At 40.9% G+C, this 20,452-nt stretch overlaps 2 long non-coding RNA genes across 2 annotated transcripts in view; both read right to left on the bottom strand.

Moving 5' to 3' along the window:
- LOC309335675 overlaps positions 1-20,452 on the bottom strand; it is a 162,336-nt gene that overhangs the window by 24,053 nt on the left and 117,831 nt on the right. The window lies entirely within an intron of this gene.
- LOC309335854 lies at positions 2,340-7,503 on the bottom strand. Its single transcript, XR_014153776.1, has 3 exons — positions 7,103-7,503; positions 4,261-4,327; positions 2,340-2,442 (listed from the first exon to the last, which is right to left on the bottom strand). It is a non-coding gene; the product is annotated as an uncharacterized lncRNA (long non-coding RNA).

Below are 20,452 nucleotides of genomic sequence, written 5' to 3'. Positions count from 1 at the left end.
CTCAATAAATGTGATGTGCATAACCTTATGAAATTCAATGTGTGTCTTCTTTAAAATATTCAGGACCAGCAACCAGGAAATTATCAAGCCCCAATGATTTTCAATGGACATCTGCCAGATTTTACATTCTTGTACCTTTTCAGTCTAGATATGAGACAGCTATTTTATATTTGAGCATTTCTACCTGGGATAATCATGCATGCCCTTGCACACATATGAGAGAGAGAGAGAGAGAGAGAGAGAGAGAGAGAGAGAGAGGAAGGAAAACACCAACCAGTAGATGACACTGAAGTAATACGAAGGAAATAATTTCCCTCCCTGAAAATCATCACACTAAACTGAAGATGTTCTTGCACTTGCAATGACAGTGAGGGTGCCTGCTGTTGCAGGACGAACAGTCTCAGTGCTTCATGTTAGATTCAATTTAATTAATAAATGAACCACCCAATAGCAGTTCTGCACACTGCAGTATTACAGATATAGTAGTACAGATAGCTGTATGAATTCAGTGTGTCCTCGCTAAGAATCAAATGCCTCCTTACTCATTACAAGGGGTAATGAACTGTAGGAGGGAGACAAAACACTGATGCAAATGCAAAAGTGATTATCAAGTACAGACACAACACAAACAAAGTAGTTGCCATGGAAATTACCATGGGAACAGAATCAGATGAAGCTACCCCAGGGGGGTGGGAAAGGTTAAGTGAGTCTATATCTAGAGACGTGCAAGCTATCAGTCTCATTTCTTTGCTACATTGTATGCTTTTAATTATGGTGGAGTTATAATTATCCATCTTTACTAACATGTACATGAGTTTATGGGGTTTAAACACCTGTAATGATTTCTCAAGGGCAGCATATCTTCATCATCAACTGATCTTCCCACACGCCAAAAAGAAGAAACCCACACCCTACATTCAAAGACTGTTCAAAATCTGCCAGGAAGTGTTAATAGCAAAGAAATTCAGGAAATAGGAAATGTGCCATATGTCGTTCCCCCCACTTTCTTCAGTGTTTCCTTGAACTTGCTGCTCATCAGTTTTGCGGAAGTCGTCTCGTCAAAAACTGGCAAAGGAGGGGAGGGACTGCTGCAGTTTCCCATTTGAAGTCAAGAGAGTTATTGACCAAATAAAACTGGAGCTCTTCCAACTTGTTAAAGGTGCTAATGATTCATGTGTGTCATTTTCAAAGGAAGAAATGAGCCTCCGCAGTTTGACTTTTTCTGTCAGAAAGTCAAGCTGTTCTTTGAGTTCTGTAGTACTATCGTCTTTCCGAATATGCAAGGGAAGGAAGGAGAAAAGCGAGAGCAGACAGATCTGGTGACGCATGTGCCATCTTCAAAACAACTTATCCCCTTATATTCTTGGGTAATGTGTCCTTTGAAAAGCTCTAGGCTTCGACTGGAAATCCATTTGCGGTGCCTGGCAAAGCATTCCGAAATCCTAACCGTTGTCTAGTAAATGCTCAGCTTAGCACGGCAGAGGACCCAATGTGCTTTTGATACTCTGCTTCAAAAATAGTTTTTGAGCTGATACATGGGTGGAGAAATTTTGAAAAGGGTGTTAAGGGTGCCCTGTCCATACATTGAGTTAACAAGGAACTGCCTAAAAGATTCTATGAATTGAAAGTGGAGATGATAGATGTACGTTTCCCTGTTTATCTGTTAAAAATATCCTTAGTATAAACTAATTTGTGTGTGTGTGTGTGTGTGTGTGTGAGAGAGAGAGAGAGAGAGAGAGAGAGAGAGAGAGAGAGAGAGAGAGAACACACTATTGCTTCTGGGGTTGTGGTGGGGAGTATATAACTTTTTACAGTCAGTTTCTCAACACCCTCAAATAAATAGCACAACTGGGTTTTGCTACAATGTAGCAGACAAATTACATTTAGAATTACTACCACAGCATGCACACATCAATAGCTACCTCTCTTTATCGCATATTTCAATCAGTAAGCATTCCAGATGTTTTGCGCTGAAAACCTTCTGCAAATGTCTCAAGGAAGGAGTGGGAGAGGAGCAATAACATGGCTCCAACATCTTCTAAAGCTCAGGGACAGGGGGAGAAATCACGTGAGGAACAATCTTAGCATATTATGAAAGTGCACATATTGACTGTGTGATTGAAAAGAACACCATGCAAAACAGAGGTGAATTAAATCTTCTAGCCATGTTGGTTTGATTGGAAAGTTCCTAAAGGAAATGTCACCTAAATAATTAGGAAAGGGTAAATTACGAAGGGAGAGGGAAGAAAACCACACAGAATTGATGCTAAAACCAATAAAAAATGGGCAACTTTTTTTTTAATTCCCATCTCAACAAGTGCATTAATAATACAGAAATGATAATAGATTGCATATTCTCTTCAAATCTCAGGAGTTCAATTTCATCTTTGCTTTTGCTTCCAATAAACTGTCTTCCAGACACTGTGCTATTTAAGTGTTCACCTGAAAAAAAGAAGTATTGCTCTAAAAATGTTGAATTTCACTCTTTTCAGAAAAAGAGGAAGCTGCAAGGCTAAAAAATAGAAAGGCACATAATTGCTCAAAAAGATTTTTTTTTTAATCATAGCACAAGTGCTTAGTCAATTACTTGCAGGGGTGTAGCATGTGGGGGGGGGTCCAGAGGGGCTGTGGCCCCGGGCATAGATTTTTGAGGGTGCGTGAAGCAGGCATTCCCCAGAGAAGCGACCACATCCATCCTCTACTTCCTGCTACTTACTCATCCTCCATGCTCCTCACCATCACTGGACTGCCGGCCAATGATAACAACCTCCACAAAGATTTGTAACTCCGCCTCCCCTCCCCTCCCCCCAAAAAATATCTAGCAGCTCTTTCCTACTGGCTATCATATACCCCTAAACAGAAATGTGAGCTTACTTGTGAGCTTAAAATGTTTGCTGACACAGAACATATAGAGCTTGCCTACCTAATATATCAGATGAAGCCAGGATCTAAGAAATCTACAACTAAGACCAGTTCATAAGACTTAGTCTATTGGATTGGCACCACAACAGAATACACACAATGGCTAATCCTCTTTGCAGATCACAACTGCGCTGCACAAAGAAAATAAAATTGTTCAAAGGAGGATTTTCTAAATGAACAGCTGACAATAAGCTGAAGGGGGAAAAAATTAGACCATTTTACAATGTTTGGGGGTATGTTGCTTGAAACAATTGAACATTGCATTATCTAACAAGACAAAGAGAAATGTGGGGAGTAAAATCCACACGAGATATGATCCATATATCTGCCTTTCCCTAGATTTGCATTTCACAGTGTCCTTGAAGTTTAGAGTAAGCAGCAAATGCATATTTATGTAGTTCTGTTCCACTCATTTGTCTAGGGCTTCATGGTGGGTGCTACTGTCTATGAATGACACCAGTCGTCCTTACATGCTTTATTTCATCCATCGATCTGACATCTCTAGCAATGCAATCTCAGGTAAAGGGAACGTCTTTTTGTTACAGTAGTTTTTAAAAAAACAACCACAACCTTTTTTTAAAAAAATGACAGTCTTCCTTCAAGCAACTCAGAACACTATCTATGCAACTCTATGTTGTGGCAAACAGAATATTTTAGTTTTCACATTCCATGAAAAGCATCTAAGGGTGATGTAGTTGAGGGTATGAAAAGGAAAAAAACATGCCACATAAAGAACTCTCATTGTGGCTACATCCATAAAAACAGAAATCAATGTCTTGATTTTGAATCCACTAGCATCCATCTGCCAGCAAGGCATACACTATTCACCAGGGGGTCCCAGACTGTGGTCTGTGGACCACCAGTGGTCCAATAGCTTCACCCACGTGGTTTGTGGTGTGCTGCCATTAAATATGCAGAGTGATTTTTTAATTGCATTTTAATTGTTTCTTTTATTTCATTATATTGCATTTTGCTGCCTAACAATTTGAATTCGGTGGAATTCGCACTGTTGTTTCATCACAGGACAAACTCCTGAAAGTATGTTGTTTCATCAAAGGACAAAACTCCACACTTGCTTTAGGTAAAAAGCAAATGACAAGCTAGGGGAAGGTAGAATCCCTGCTTGACAAACTGTGCTATTTTATCAAAACTATTTTCCTTGAGGCAGAATACTCAAATACTCAGTAGGGGGTGTTGTGTTGGGAATTTTCTTTATTATAGGATGGTGTTAGAAACAAAAAATCAGTGAAAGATGGTTCATTAGAGTGGAATGGGGTGCTGCCCCACCAGCCTCAATCTGCCCTCAGCCAACCCCCACCTGCCTGCCTTCTTACTTACATCCCACCCAGAGGATGGCCCTAGCTGTCACCTTCACCTCCTTCATCTCAAGTACTCTTTGTGTAACCTAACAGGAAGGAAGATAAGGACAGAACTAGAATTAGTCAGTTCTGCCTGTCATTAGCCCAGATTCTACCTACAGTTGCCCTCTTTGCCTTCCACCCTACCAGTCCCAAGGGTCACCAGCCACAGAACCTTCAAGTGTCCGTATATTCCAAGGATGTCCCTGATTTAGAGAAGCCATCCCGGTTTCTGATTTGATCCCAGAATAACCTGCTTTTTCTTAGGACGTCCCTATTTTCATTGGGGAAATGTTGGATGGCATGGAGTTATCCAACCCCCGAGCCATTTGAAGACAATCCTGTACAGTCATACCTCAGGTTGAATGTGCTTCAGGTTGAGCGCTTTCGGGTTGCGCTCCATGGCAACCCAGAAGTAACGGAGTGCGTTACTTCCAGGTTTTACTGCTCGCACATGCGCAGACACTCAAAATTACGTCACACACATGTGTGGAAGCAGCAAAACGTGACCCGCGCCATCACGTCTTACGTTCTATTCAGGATGCAAATGGGACTCCAGAACAGATCCCGTTTGCATCCCGAGGTACCACTGTATGGGGAAGTTTTTTTAATGTTTAATGTTTTATTATGTTTTTATATATGTTGGAAGCCACCCAGAGTGACTGGGGCAACCCAGGAAGATGTGTGGGCTATAAAGAGTAAAATTATCATTATGGAACGGGATGTCCCTATTTTCATCAGATAAAAGTTGGAGAATATGCAGCCGCCACTGCAAAAAGTGGCATCTTCTATTTTTTAATTGTCTTAGGTAGATTGTCAGCTTGCCTGTAGTAGGTATTTCTGAGACTTATTATTTTTTAAAGGAATCATTATCTTCATTTGCATTTTTTTTTAAAAAAAAAAAAAGTCCTGCTGTAGAATAAAAGTTAACATGACCACCAAGCGTTAGTATCAGTTTACGGAGATGAGCTTGGCCTACGTAAATGCATTCCGACCTTGTAATGGCTGCCTGTCGCCACTGACAGAATATTTAGGATTGCAGGCCTAGCTATTCATGTGACTTCACGTCTTTGAAGCTGCTCTTTTCTTCATCTCCACATGCCTTCTGATTGTGATAAACGAGGGCAGCCATCCTGTTGAGGGGAATGACAACACTGCCGAGGATGACAGCGTGGCTGGCACAGAGAAGGAGCTGTGAAATTTTCACACACACACACAAAATTCCACCAGAATCCCTTGCTGCTGCAAAGGTTTCACACAATTAGCCTTTTGTGTCATTTGTATCAAGGTGAATACTGAACCTGTCTTCCTGCAAAGCGGCAGGAGGAATAAAATGTCTTCCTCTAAAGGTTTAGAACACTAAAAGAAAGTCATTCAGCTTGCCAGTCTCTCATACATTGATATCTTAAGACAGTCTTCTCTCACTCTGGGCCACAAGTGATGTAAAATAACATACCCTCCAACATTTCTCCGATGAAAATAGCGACGTCCCATTCCATTACGATAATTTTACTTTATACCCCACACATCTTACTGGGTTGCCCAGCCACTCTAGGACGCTTCCAACATATATAAAAACATAATAAGACATTAAACATTTAAAAACTTCCTTATACAGGATTGCCTTCAGACTGCTTGGGCGTCAGATAATTCCACAACCTCCAACATTTCTCCAATGAAAATAGGGACATCCTAAGGAAAAGTGGGACATTCTGGAATCAAATCAGAATCCAGGACGTCTTTTCTAAATTAGGGATGTCCCTGGAAAATAGGAACACTTGGAGGGTCTGAAATAAGGGGGGGGGGGCATAATTATATTTTCCAAAACATTCTACTAAATCACACTTGCACACACCCCTGTATGCAAACATTTTTCTATGCAATTCCACCTAACTTACACATTTTCCCATATTTGCCTTATAGAATTCATTGTTATGTGATTTTCACTAATAACTTGCATTTTTATGTAGACTTTACCCTAGTATATGCCTTTTGTATATACTTTACCTTCGTATACGTTACCCTAGCATATGCATTTTGTTCATATTATTTGGCTGGAGAACTGCATTTCAAAATTTAGAGAGTGCAAATTTCAAAGGATAGCTGCATTTCTATCTCTGTTTTGTTCCACAGGGTGTGAATTTGGCAAGTTCACCTTTAAATGCAAAATGAATTGAATATACTCCCCATTCCTACCTCCCATCGAGAATGAAGGCTATTATTATTATTATTATTATTATTATTATTATTACTATTACTATTTATTTGTACTCCGCCCTCCCCGGCCAGAGCCAGGGTCAGAGCAGCTAACATCATATAAATGACACAGTATACATAAAAACAGGCATCAATTAATTAAAATAGATCTTAAAATTAATTCAGACAAATTAAAATATGGACAAATGGCAGTTATCAGGTTAAGACTGAGAGCAGTTAATACTTGCCAGGACCAACTGAACTTCACATACAAGACCAAGAACTTCACATACATTATCTCAGTAATCCTCAGAGTACCCGTCTAAGTACAGTAGCATTATTATTCCCATATTGAAAATGGGACAGGGTCATAAAATACTATTTTCAAAAAACTATGTTAGGAAAAAATGTGTTAGAAATAGCATAAAAGAACAACATTAATGTTACATTGAAATACAACAAAGGCAGAGACCACAGATGAAAAGTAACCTTTACTGTAGATACTGGTGAAAGTACACAGAATAGTTTCCCCTACTTTTCATGTCGGTGACAAACTTTTTAGACATCGTTTTGCGAAACAGTAATTCAGTTTTACTAGCAAACCAGAGGTTAAACTAGCCCCTTACCAGTCCCAGGAGGAGCGCGGGGAGCATTTGTGCAACACACCTACACACTACAGCCAACACACTAACGTGTCACGACACAGTTTGGAATGCTCTGGCCTGCAGAAATAAAAATGTTTCAATTTTCAGTGGACAAAAGACACCTGCATCCAGGTTTCATGGGGATAAGTGCTCTACAGTATTGGCGCCCCTATTCAGAAGGCCTTATCATGGTTGCCCAAATGCACCAGTTCTCTGGACAGTTGGACAACATGTACCATTTCCAAGAGATGTTTCATCATTTGTTGTATCATGTGGTGCTTTATCTTTAAATATGTTTTATTTTTTGTGTCGTGTGATGCCTCTAGGTGCTACTATAGTTTCTGTGTAAACAGCTCTATAACCGGTGGCGTGTTGGACCAGGACCTACCTCACAATATTGTTTTGAGGATAAAATGGGGAGCTGGAGAATCATGGGGGAAAGGTGGTGTACAGAAATAATAAATAAACAAACAAACAGGGCTGTAGTCTAAACCACTGAGCCTAGGCTTTACCGATCGGAAGGTCGGCGGTTCAAATCTCTGTGATGGAGTGAGCTCCCATTGCTCAGTCCCAGCTCCTGCCAACCTAGCAGTTTGAAAGCATGTCAAAGTGCAAGTAGATAAATAGGTACCGCTCTGGCAGGAAGGTAAACGGCATTTCCATGTGCTGCTCTGGTTTCTCCAGAAGCGGCTTAGTCATGCTGGCCACAACCCAAAAAAACTGTCTGTGGACAAACGTCGGCTCCCTCGGCCAGTAAAGTGAGATGAGCACCGCAACCCCAAAGTCGATCGTGACTGGACTTAACTGTCGGGTCCTTTACCTTTTTTAAAAACAAACAAAACTAACAACAGGTTATGCAATAGCATAAGGTGGGAAGGTTGGAGAAATCACAAATATTCTATTCTGTTGCTGCAGCACAGTTCAGTTTTGAGTTGGTGTGTCCACAACCATCTGTAGGCAGAAACTCAGCTAAGGATGTTGGTCAGGTCTGTCATGTATTCAGAGTTAAAGCTCTGCTTACTCTCAGTGATGCCAGCATCCCTGTCTACTTGCCTAGTCCAAGTGAAAAATCCTCTACCCGCATGCAGGAGAGGAAATAAATTATTCAGCCCTATTGAATTTGAAATCCTTCATATAAGTTTGTAAGCTAGCAATATGTCTCAGCAACAAAAGCCAGTCACAGTCAGCAAAATATTTTCCTCAAGGGCCTGTATTCTTTATAGCAAGGAAGTAAAATATAAAAAACCCACAAAATTATTCCAGTCATGACAAGGAAAGGCCTATATTTCCCAAAGAATTCTCTGTTCTATGCATTTTGAAGCAACCATGCTCAGTGTTTCATGTTTCACCTGGAAAGGGAAGAGGCATGGTAAAGTGTCCATATTCTACACTAGGTATGGCCCTGTGCTTTTAACAAAAGCCTGGTGCACAACTCTCCTTCCCCTAGGCATAGGTGTGCAATAGTGCAAGCAATTTTACAGGATTAGTTTTTGCATTTCTAGAGATTACTAAAAGGCAACAGAGCTGGGCCAGTAAAGGAGAGAGTCTTAATCTCTGGCGTGCAAGGCCTGCCCAATCAACACATTTTGCTGTTTGAGTCAAAGAGGCAAACAGAGATGTTCTCCAGCTCTGAATTCCATGGAAGTCTTCATATATGCAACTTGTATGCACAAAGGCATAAACCTACAGACAGTGGCACCATGTATGCAGATGATGAGAAAGTAGTAAGCAGCATTAAGCCCACTCCATGCTCCCAGGTTGTTGAGCACAGGAGCAAGGATTGCACAAATAGAGTTTATTTCAGTGTGGCTTTCCTAAGTGCTAAGAATGGAGCCATTGTCACTTTGGGAACGAACTTCTGGCATTCTGCACATGATTAACTGCTCTGTGGTTAGTTGTTCCCTCGCTTGCTCAGTGGCAAGGAGGAATTTCTCCCAGGTGAGTCAGCTGCAGGCATAACACTCATTCCTCCTTGTGTCCAGGAGGAATGATATAAATGTCTCTTTAACTGGGGAAAGTGTGGCACGTACCTGCCTAAAAATGTCAGGATGAACACTCATTCAGTATCCAAAGGTGTTTAAAAAAAATACTGAGAAAATGGTCCACTCTGCCAGAACTTTTGGTAGTTGTTTCCCACAGTGATGTAAACCTACATAGTGCTTCTCTCGCCTGCCAGATGTCTGAGTGTTCAGAATGTATGTTCCAAAGGCCTAAAACAGGGTATGGCGATTGCACTTGGTGCTTAATTCCACAATGTTTGCCTTCACAACTCATTCTAATTTGTGTTGCTGGAGTATTGTGTTCACTGGCTTTTCCCTTTCTTTTTTTAACAGTGCAGCTAATTTAACTGAGGCATGTAATTGGCTACAGTAGCTGAGTTGCAAAAGGATAATGGATGATTTCACTTCATATGAAAATAATATGTTCGGCACAATCTCAAGCTGCTGAAGGAAATTTAATGGAAGTGAGTGGTATGCCGTCATGTGCTGGTCATTCAAGTGAATATCTTATCGCGCCTAATGACACCTTTTGCTTGTAAAGGAGAAGCTTTCTCACAGCACAACTTATGGTACGGCAGATAGTTTTCACTCATGGGTTTGCATTTTTCTTTCAGATAAATCCAAACCTGACATGGGGGCAGGGTGTAAGTGGGTGTCCATTTTTTTAGTGCAAAAGGGGAGCGAGTTCACATATTTGTTTAGTTATAAACCTATTTATATACTGCCAACTTGCATAAGCTATCAAGATTGTACGCAAAAGTATATATGAAAACAAGAAAACAAGAAAACACAAAAATATGATGAAGCAATGCAAAATAATCATTTAAACTGCCCACTCAAGAAAGTTTAAATAGCCACATTTGCCGCTACAGTGGTACCTCGGGTTACATACGCTTCAGGTTACATACGCTTCAGGTTACACACTCCGCTAACCCAGAAGCGGTGTGGTGGCAGCAGGAGGCCCCATTAGCTAAAGTGGTGCCTCAGATTAAGAACAGTTTCAGGTTAAGAACGGACCGCCGGAACAAATTAAGTACTTAACCCGAGGTACCACTGTATTACCTATGTGGCAGATGGTGTGGTGGAAGCAGCAGTGGTGGCAGCAGCGGCAGGTATGATGCTGGCGGCCTTGGTGGCAGTAGCAGAGTGGCACTTCCCGTTTTGCAGAATGGGAATACCGTCCCCTGGCCCACAGAGCCACTATCAGTCACTGTAGACAGTACTGAACTCAATGGGCCTGTGGTCTGCAGCTTCCTTTGTTCCCATGATCCACTGCAAAAGTTGACAGTATGTGGACCATTTTGTAAATGGCACCTACCTGACAGCCAGAATGTGTAAATTTGTCCTAAGAATGGTTCCAAAGAGTAACAAGATTAGGATCGCTGTATTTATTTAACCAAAGGCTAAGGCACGTTAATTATCGAAGGACCCACGGTTAAGGTTCTCAAGAAATGTTTCCCTTTCAATAAATGTCATTCATTGCTCATTTCCTATTGCTCTCGAATGCACTTGTTGAATAATGCAACAGCTTCTGGCCTCTGCTGTCTTTTTTTTTTTTTTTTGCGCAAAGCATTGTATACAAAATGATGTCAAAATCTCACAGTGTTAAGTAGAAGGATGAGAGGAGCAAGACCAAATGTGAGCATATCATGACAGAACTCAGCAGGGATCGCTACAGGGAATGCTACAAAGCATATTTCATTTGAAGCAATGAACTTTTAATAGGAATTTCATTTTACACATGAATGTACATTGCGTGATAATCCTGAGCTTGTATATTCATCAGCCAGAGTTCAGGATTAGAAGGTGAAGGTGAAGAAAGTAGAAAAATATATATAGTTCCAGAAGTGCAAGAAAAGAATGCTATTAACTCAGTTTGGTTATATGAACATTATAATGTTTTAAAATCATCATGAAAAGAACACTTCCATCAACCCATTTCCCCCCCTTTTAGCAATGGGAATGAGAATCTGCACTCACAGACCTTTGAACCTGAGCAAAAATATTTATTAAAAAGCCACGTCTCTTAGGATGGATGTCACAGAAATGTGTGATGGATTATTCAGTTGATTAAAGGGAGACCCAGCCACTGCTCCATCTCTTACAATGTATCATGCTGGGCTTCAGACATGGTAGCTTGCACTGAATTCCTAAGCTCTTATCCAGGCTTACTCAGAACTAAGTTCCACTGTTCAGCTGGGTCTACTCCTTAGTAAAATGTTTCACAGGAACATCAGTGAAAGTAAATAACATTGCCTTTTTGCACAAGGGAAGGAGGCGTGAAGCAATATGCTTCTTATAGGCCTGTCTTGATTTTTGTCAGGAAAATCACCATGGTGTACTAAATCAAGACTCATCCATATTGATTCAGCAACGTACAAGATATTCAGGGGGAAAAGAAGAGCACATTGACTGTCCTTATCCCTGAATTTCAGACAATTGCTCAGCATAACTTGACTTTCTACATCTCCACTCTGCCTTTTAAAATGTACTGCTGAATTTCAGCTCTCATAAAAAACTGCGTCAATAATTTTTGTCATTTTTGCATATCCGCATCAAGGAATATCCTGAGATCCAAATCAATGTGATTTCATGAATAGCAAATTCAGATGAGAGAGCGATAGCCATCTGCCATACCTTGTCCTGAAATGAGCTTTTTTCTTTCTTTATGAAAGTTGCAAAAATAAATAATATATAGGTTGTGAACAATATTCAGATGGGATACTCCAACCTTCCAAAGACCAGTATCATTTAGTGAATGGTTGATATTTAAGGAAGTATGCCTTTCTCTTATAAAAAGGTCTCTGACATTCTGAAGATGTATGAATTGTTAAACCACTCTGGAAATTGTACCTCTGGGAGGGGAATAAGGACTTCTTAACAACTCTCAGCACCCTTAATAAACCACAGCTCCCATATTTGGGGGGGGGGAGGGAACCATGGTTGTTTAAGGTAATATCATAGTGCTTTAAATGTATGGTGTGGATGTCCCTTAATAGGAGAAAAAACTGAACATAGGTCAGAAGGGGCATGGAATTGAGTGGCTGGGAAGGAAGGAAGAGACACAGAGAGATATGAAAAAGTGTAGAAAGAACCATCCAATTGGCTGAAGAGATCACTTCTACTGAGAGGCTATTTTAAAATGTCAGCTAGACCCAGTAGAGAGCTATCTCTAGATGTCAAAGAAGAAATCCAATATTGCAGTGTAGCTGGGATTGTGCACAAGGGTGTCCATGCAACCTCTGCCGCCATAAAAAAACAAAGCCAAAAGGAGAGGGGTGGAAACATTCCAAAAACAGCCCCAAGAGCACTGACAATGAAATTGAACCAATGATGGGATAGTGTAGATGAAAGTTGGTGCTATGCAGAGAGGACAGAGCTCTAGGGGTGGTGCTCCTCTGATACTCATGGAACAGAGAGCAATTGCCCTTGTAGGGAATTTATGGACAGAGTATGTATGGCTGGTGTGGGGAATCCTTGGCCCTAATATGCTGCTCAACTGCAGCTCCCATCAGCCCCAGCAAGCCTGGCCAATGGCCAGAGATGATGGCCAGAGTTGCAATCCAGCAACACCAGGAAGGCCAATACCTGCTGTATTGTGATTTCAGTCGAAAGATTTTTCAGTCTACAACCTTTCTCACTAACCTCGCCTGTCATTATAACCTGCATTGATACAGCACAATCTGGCTACACAGCCCATTTTTCTAAAATGCAAAGATTACCGACAGTAGTCTCAGTTCTCAGCATATCGTGCTGCAGGAAGCATAAAATCAGACCTTTTTAAAACATGTGGCAGAATATACCTTAATCCATTTTAGGTTTAAGGATTACACAGCAAACCATGCATTGTAAAATAAAGTTATTTAAAGAATGAGAATCTAAAGAACACGGTAAAACCCAAGCCTGCTTTTCATCCCTGCCTATTTCCCCTTTGAGCTTATTAAGTACAATTTATCATTCAACTTATTTTTTTTACTTTTTTTGCTTGATAGGTTCCAATCAAATAAATGACTCATTTAAGCACTTTTTAAAGAAAGAAAAAATGTACTGTAGTAAAATGCTTTGCTATTCCCTGAAAATTCAGTTGTCCTTAGCTAGAAAATACAGTTGAAATGCTGGGGAAAGGGGCTACTGAATACAGCAAAGTTCATCTAACCAAATCTGAAAACATATGGCCTCACTTGATTGAAATGTATTTAAAATGCAGTGCATAGTTCCAGTGAGACTAGAATGAACTCTCACTTAATGCGCCAGATGTGTCCTAGAAGAGGTTCTCAAAAACTCTCTTCCATTTTCTCCACAATTTCAGAAGTGCCCTGTGAAAAGTCAACTGAGAGCTTTCCTTCTATGCCCTGGAAGCTTATACAGGGTACATAAAGGGGACGTTTTGTTGTTGCTTCCCTTGAGCTAGGTCCTTTGGAGTTAGGGATGGAGAGAATTTCAATTCAGTTTGCATTTAGAGGCAAACTTAGCTAATTTGCACTTTCCAAAACAATGCTCAAACAGAAACACAGTCACCTTTCAAAATTTGCATTTCTCTCAGTTTTGCGATGCAGTTCTCCAGCAAAGTGAGGTGTACAAAAATGCATAAACATGGGTAAAGTGTTAGGAGACACTGGCATTAAGATGCTTGTGACGTATTTTAACACTATTTTTATTGATTTTCAATGATACAACAAATGTAACATAAAATCAAAACAAAAGGATTTTAGACAGACTAAGAACAGTAAATAAGATGAAGCAAGATATCAAGCATGAGAGAGCAAGAGCAGCTGATGATGAATCTTCATGAGGACTTAAAAAAAAAGTCACAAACTAAGAGAAACTCAAATTGAGAGATTACCTCATCCCTGTTCAGGGATGGCTCAATCTAGTCTTCTTTTCTCTGACTGGTCCAGATATATCAATTTAGGAATTCTTATACTTTAGGTATGTGAGATAGACATTCAAAAGAAATATAAAAGAATTCAGAAAGGATCTCTCCAAACGAGATGAGTGGACATTAAAATGGCAAATGCAGTTCAATGAAAGCAAATGTAAAATGATGCGCTATGAGGCACCTTCCCCCGCAATTTCATATTTATTGTGTTGTAGACTCAGCTGGCAGTGACTGACCAGGAAAGGGATTTCAGGCTTATGGCAGATAATTTCATGAAAATGTCGACCCAGAGTTTGACTACTTCATGTTGGGAATCATCAGGAAAGGGACTGAAAACTACCACGATCACAACACATTTAGTTCCAATAGTAAAGGTAAAGGTAAAGGGACCCCTGACCATTAGGTCCAGTCGTAGCCGACTCTGGGGTTGCGGCGCTTTATTGGCTGAGGGAGCTGGCGTACAGATTCCAGGTCATGTGGCCAGCATGACGAAGCCACTTCTGGCAAACCAGAGCAGCACATGGAAACGCCGTTTAACTTCCCACCAGAGCGGTAGCTATTTATCTACTTGCACTTGACATGCTTTCAAACTGCTAGGTTGGCAAGAGCAGGGACCGAGCAACAGGAACTCACCCTGTTGCGGAGATTCGAACCGCCCACCTTCTGATCAGCAAGTCCTAGGCTCTGTGGTTTAATCCACAGCGCCACCCACGTCCCTTTAGTTCCAACAGAGTTCTTGGTTAAAAATAAATACTTGAAAATGTGTTCTCAAAATACGTACTTTAGGTGCAAAACATGTAGAAATAGGTATTTTTGTGACCTGAATGAGTAAAAAAGAGGCAACATGTGGGGTTGAACCAGGGCACATTTAAATCATTCTAGATTAGGGCTGCCATACATCCAGAATTTCCCAGACATAGCCGGGATCCATCTGTTGAAAATGGTGTCTGGGCAGATTTTTCCAAAAGCGGCTAAAAGGTCCAGGGAAACCTGGGCATATGGTAGCCCGATTTCCCTTTTTAAAAAAGTAAAAAACTTCAATTTTGTGGGGGGGGGGGGAATACTCAACAACTTTTGTGTCCAGATTTTCACTTTTTGAAATATGGCAACAATATTGTAGATCTCAGCAGAGGATAAATGGAATGTGGGAGCAACCATAACTCAGCCAAACTAGAGTGAGCCACTCTGCTTCTGACAAGGGCATAACTCCTTATCTGAGCCCTCGCTGGGAGACTTCTCAGACCCACCACAGGGCCATGCAACCCCTGGTAGGTGAGTCCCCAAGGATTCCTGCGTTCAGCACCACAGGTCACACAGCCAGGAAGAAACACCCCTCAACTCCAAAGCCGACAATGTTACCAATTTGGCCACAGTCATTACCTTACAGCCACTGCATGCAGTAGGTGAAAAAACCTGCATGACCGAGCCAATTTGAGAATGAACAACAACAAAAATCCTACTCAGCTCCACACAAATAGGCACACTAAGATATGTACAACAACCTAGAGTGGTCCAAGTCAGTGCTAGAAATCCAAGGATGAGGAGAGAAAGCAGGCATGGGTTTAAATAGCCCTCTAAGCCACACACCCCAGATACATACCGCATCACACACCCTGCTGGCCACAAATGATGCTTCCAGCTGGCAGGTTTGTGCAAAAATGCACATATTCCTGCAGGTTAATGCATAGATGAGAAGGAACAGTTTAATGAGTGAATACAGTGTGGTGTAGTGGTTAAGGGTGGTAGATCTGTAATCTGGGGAACCGGGTTCGCGTCCCCGCTCCTCCACATGCAGCTGCTGGGTGACCTTGGGCTAGTCACACTTCTTTGAAGTCTCTCAGCCCCACTCACCTCACAGAGTGTTTGTTGTGGGGGAGGAAGGGAAAGGAGAATGTTAGCCGCTTTGAGACTCCTTTGGGTAGTGATAAAGCGGGATATCAAATCCAAACTCTTCTACATGTGAAAGTGACAAAGAGCAGAGATAGACCATTTTATCCACCGCTAGATCCATCAAGATTATTGCGGCGATATCTTGCCACTTCAAATGTAATACAAGCCCGTGCATTGTAATACATGCCCTAGCAAACTTATGAAAGACGTCCCCATGATTGATTTCTGTACACCATTTAGACTGCCAGTTGCATGCAAATAGGGTTTTGTTTGTCTCTTTGATACGTCTTTCAGCCAGGAAGAAAAACTTGAAAAGTTTGTCAAAACTAGTCCCAAAGATGAGAATAATGATGATAGAAAAGAAGGCATTACCATATCTGAACGCTAGATTTTCTAAGATGCTTCTTGGGCTAATCTCTGAAATCCTTCTTAGTCATTCTGAATAAGAGAAAACCTTTGCCCAAATATTTCAAGCAGTTGTTCCTTCAGATACATAATGACCGAAGCAGCGATTTAATAATATTCATACATTTCTTGTTCACTGAGTGATGAGTGACAAACGGGGTGGGGGGTGGGGAGGAGAGAGGAACAGGGAACAAAAGTGTGGCCAACTCAGATTATATTCATTTTTCAGTGACTTGCAACCAGAGAAGGGAGGGTGGGGGACAGCAGATAAGGTGGATGAGAAACATTTTAAAAGCTGATTCCCTAATGTAAAAAAGAAATGTGCTTTAACATTCCATGATGGGTTTTCTCCTGACAGGAGAAAATACATTTGAGAAGTGGCCAAGAAAGAAGCACTGAAACTTAATCTTTCAACTGTTCTGATATTTCACTAGAGATTTCAGGCTTTGGTGCTTCAAACTTTTTGGCCTGTTTCTCCAAGCAGTGAATGCTAAAGCTATAAATTTGCCATCCCCAGCAAAAGCTGCACAAATGAATTTGAGAGCAGGGAGCAAAAGGGAGACTCTGAATTTACCAATGTTTCTAGACCTGCACTCTAATCCAACTAGAGGCCATCTGTGCAGGGAGGCAAAGCTGCCATGGTCGCCATTTGGGGAATTGGGCATGAATTCCTTAATCTACTCTGCACCAGCACACACCAGGGAGACTTGAGGATTTCTTTTCATCTACATTTTTAACCGAATCAATCTGGTTCACACTTCCAGGTCTAATACACAGATTGAAAAACAGTTGTCCTTCAACTTTCACACATCTCTGAATTTTGCAATACATTTATTGGCTCAAAAATGCTGCCAAAATGTTTATTTGGGGGTAAACTGTCTGCAAAAATGTGGATTTTTAGAACAAAATGCAGACACAAATGGGTACCTGGAGAGAGAGAGATATATATATTCAGAAAAAGAAAAAGAGATTCCTTTTGGAGTATATTCAAAATACTGAAATTTTTCATTTAAAAAAATCACAAATAATGCAGACATGGGAAGAAACAGAATCATGTCCCTGGAAGGTGGCGTTTGGCTCAGCTCAATGCCCCTCTCATTTTGGGGAAACATTTCAAGTCAGTCATCAATCAGGGAACATGGCAGGCTGCCAGAGTAGTGTTTTCCTTCCAAATACTGCTGTGGTATACTCCCATTGTGCCTCCCAACACCAAGACATCTGTTGACTGGCATCATTTACAGGGGCCCTGTGCTATATGGATTTGGGTCCTAAAGCCTAATAGCACCATTGCTTGTAAGAATTTGAGCAGGAATGCCTACACAGTCAAGTAGTAACAGGAAGATGGACTGCCACATTATGTAACTATGAAGACTTGAAGAGTAGCACCACAAAAAAACAAATTGCAGTATTCAATCCTTGATGTTAAAATGGTAAGTTCTAAGCGTCACCTTTTTCTGATGCAAGGACCCTTCTTGCTTTCAGACTCATTTGCTATTTTCTTCTCAGAGAAACTAAGCATACAGATCTCAGGTTATCCTAAGGTCTTCTTGTGCTACATAATGCCAAAGAGAGTGGCAAAACACTTGTACTAACTCTGCTTCACAGAGATGCAGCTGACAGAGATTTCTTGAGTAGTTTTACCACACAGAGAGGTTTCTGGAAGGGGCTGGGGAAGAGACAGGTGCTCTATTTTAGAGCACTTCCCACCAATTTGATCCACCAGTTTCATGAACCCAGATGTGCTTTATGGTTCAGTGGGGCACTGATATAATAGTTGAACTTAGTGGAAAGGTCAAGGAGGGCTTTGCATTTGCTTCTCTGTCATTCAGCCACTATCAGATGTCATTCAGACATCAGATTTTCCAAGAATTACTGTAGCATTACATAACCAGAATCCTAAACTTAATATAATAGAGTGTCAAAGAAAAAGTGAGAATCACCGAGAAAGAGAGAATACATTTTTTAAAAACAAAACGAAAACAAAGCAACATTTAAAAACAAGCTGTCAGACTACACATTCCTCAGCAGGATTAGGTGTTAACAGCAACATTTGGGAAACATAAAAACACAAAATATTTCAACTTTAAAAAACGTTCTGAACATGCACACCTTGGTTTTTCCTTTTTTAATGCACAGGGCATTATGTCTCTTTCAACCACTGTATTTGGTATTTTGCATCCTTTCCAAAGCTGGCCAAGTGCCAAGTAGGCTTTGGGAAGCAGGCAGGAGGACTCTAGGACCCTATCAAAGCTTTCATGTCTTCTTCCCAAATCCCAGTGTTTCCTAGGCTTTGGGAATGAATTGGAAAGTGGGCCCCTTGGCTCCTGCACCCTGTGCGAGGGAACCAGTCATGCTGCCCTAAATCTGCCTCTGCCATCACCACCAGTAACAATAGTAGTGGTGGCAGCAGCAACAGAAAGGGAAGTGTAGGAGATAATTGCTTCTACTCTTCATCTCACTACTTCTGCCACCGCCACCACCCACTACAAGCAGGAAGCAGAATGAATGGGAGAAAGATGGGAAGCAGCAGCATAGCAAGATGGCTGCTGGTGAGCTGTTACAGCCTGGTCTGCCTGGTCCTCTGCAGCTTGGCTAGGCTGCCCACTGTTTGCTCCATCCTGCCAGCTGTTATTTTTTGCCATGCAAACTGCAGCATGACAACAACCTTACAATCTTATTATATACTCAGACATAGTGTACACCACAGAGAGACTTTTAAAATAGTAAGAGGTTAGAAATGTTGTTAAATAAATAAATAAAATCTGCCTTCTTTGGGAAGAGATTTGCCATAGCAGATTCAAGATAGGAAGGCAGAGTTTCACAAATAACAGGGAACTGTAGCTTCAAAAAAACAAAAAAAAACCCCCACCATTATTTCATCTACCACATTTTGCAGTGGTAGCATCACAATGAGGAATAATTGCAGGTGGAGTAGCTTGGTGTCTGTGCACATATGAATGCATTCTTCTAACATGGATGCCTAAAATAGGTTTTTTTCACCCCTCAGCATATAGTATATTTCTATTTTGAATACATGTGTATAATCTGCATGAGGATGGAGCTCCATTAATCAGGAGACTTAATCAGGGTTGCCTGCTAGTTTCTACCAGTGGGAATCAGGCACATCATATTTTAAACATATATTTTGTGATTGCATATGCAAGATGGTTTGTAATACACTTGTTATTAAACTGCCAAAATTAGGTTTGGGGCTTTGAGCCACATGGTAATTCAGTGGTATTACTCACCCATGAAATGGCTGCCTTGCATTTGCTTGTAACTGACCAATCTGCAATTGAGGGGGGGATTTTCCAATAAGAGAAGAAGCATGGCTGCATTAATTTGAATATTATACACAATGTGCAGCCTTGAGATTAAAAGTTCCTTCTCAGAGTGAAGCAAACTTCTTTGTTACTACTCAACATTTAGTTGTTTTATAATCTAGTATTGATCGTTTCTCATGCAAACTACCTACGGTTCACTATTGTAGCTGCATATTCATTGTTAATTTGGTTATTTACTTGTGAGAATTAAAATTCAAGAAAAAGCCATTACATCCCTTCCTCTCCTTACATATCAGAGTACATGAAATTAGTACATGCAGTGAAAGTCTGTGATAACAGCTAGACTAGCACATATGATTCTGGCTCACTGTATTGGCTCCAGAAAGCAAGGAACTTGCACAGATATATTTTCCCCAACCCCCTTATCTTCGTACACTTTAGACTGTACCAAGTGTGGGAGTCTGCGATAACAGAGTGAAAACTTCCATCCCTCTTGCAGCATTTGCAAACTCCTTTCTTCTGAAATATGGATCTGGGCAAAGAGGATATGAATACTAAGAAGAACTTGCAGTCACATAGAACCTTGCCTTAGCTTTATATATATATATAAAAAGAGCCAGTGCACACTGATAAGGAAGAAAGTGTGTGTGGAAAGAGAGAGTTAATAATTTAGAGATATTCCCTTACAAGCAACACCGTAAATATTAAGTGAGCAGTAATTTGATGAAATGCCCTATATTCACAGCTGCCTTCTAGAGGCATGGGAAGTCAAGTCTTACAGCATTTTTTAAGGATCCAGTTCACATGCGTAGCTGAAGGATGTTGCCTAGAATTATGCCAGAGACAAAAAGGGGTGTTAGGCAGGTAATTTAGG

This window comes from Podarcis erhardii (genome assembly GCF_964252035.2).
Source record: "Podarcis erhardii genome assembly, chromosome: 1".
NCBI classification, from domain to species: Eukaryota; Metazoa; Chordata; class Lepidosauria; order Squamata; family Lacertidae; genus Podarcis; species Podarcis erhardii.
The sequence above is the reverse complement of the archived record's forward strand: the minus strand, read 5'-3'. Positions and strand labels throughout refer to the sequence as shown.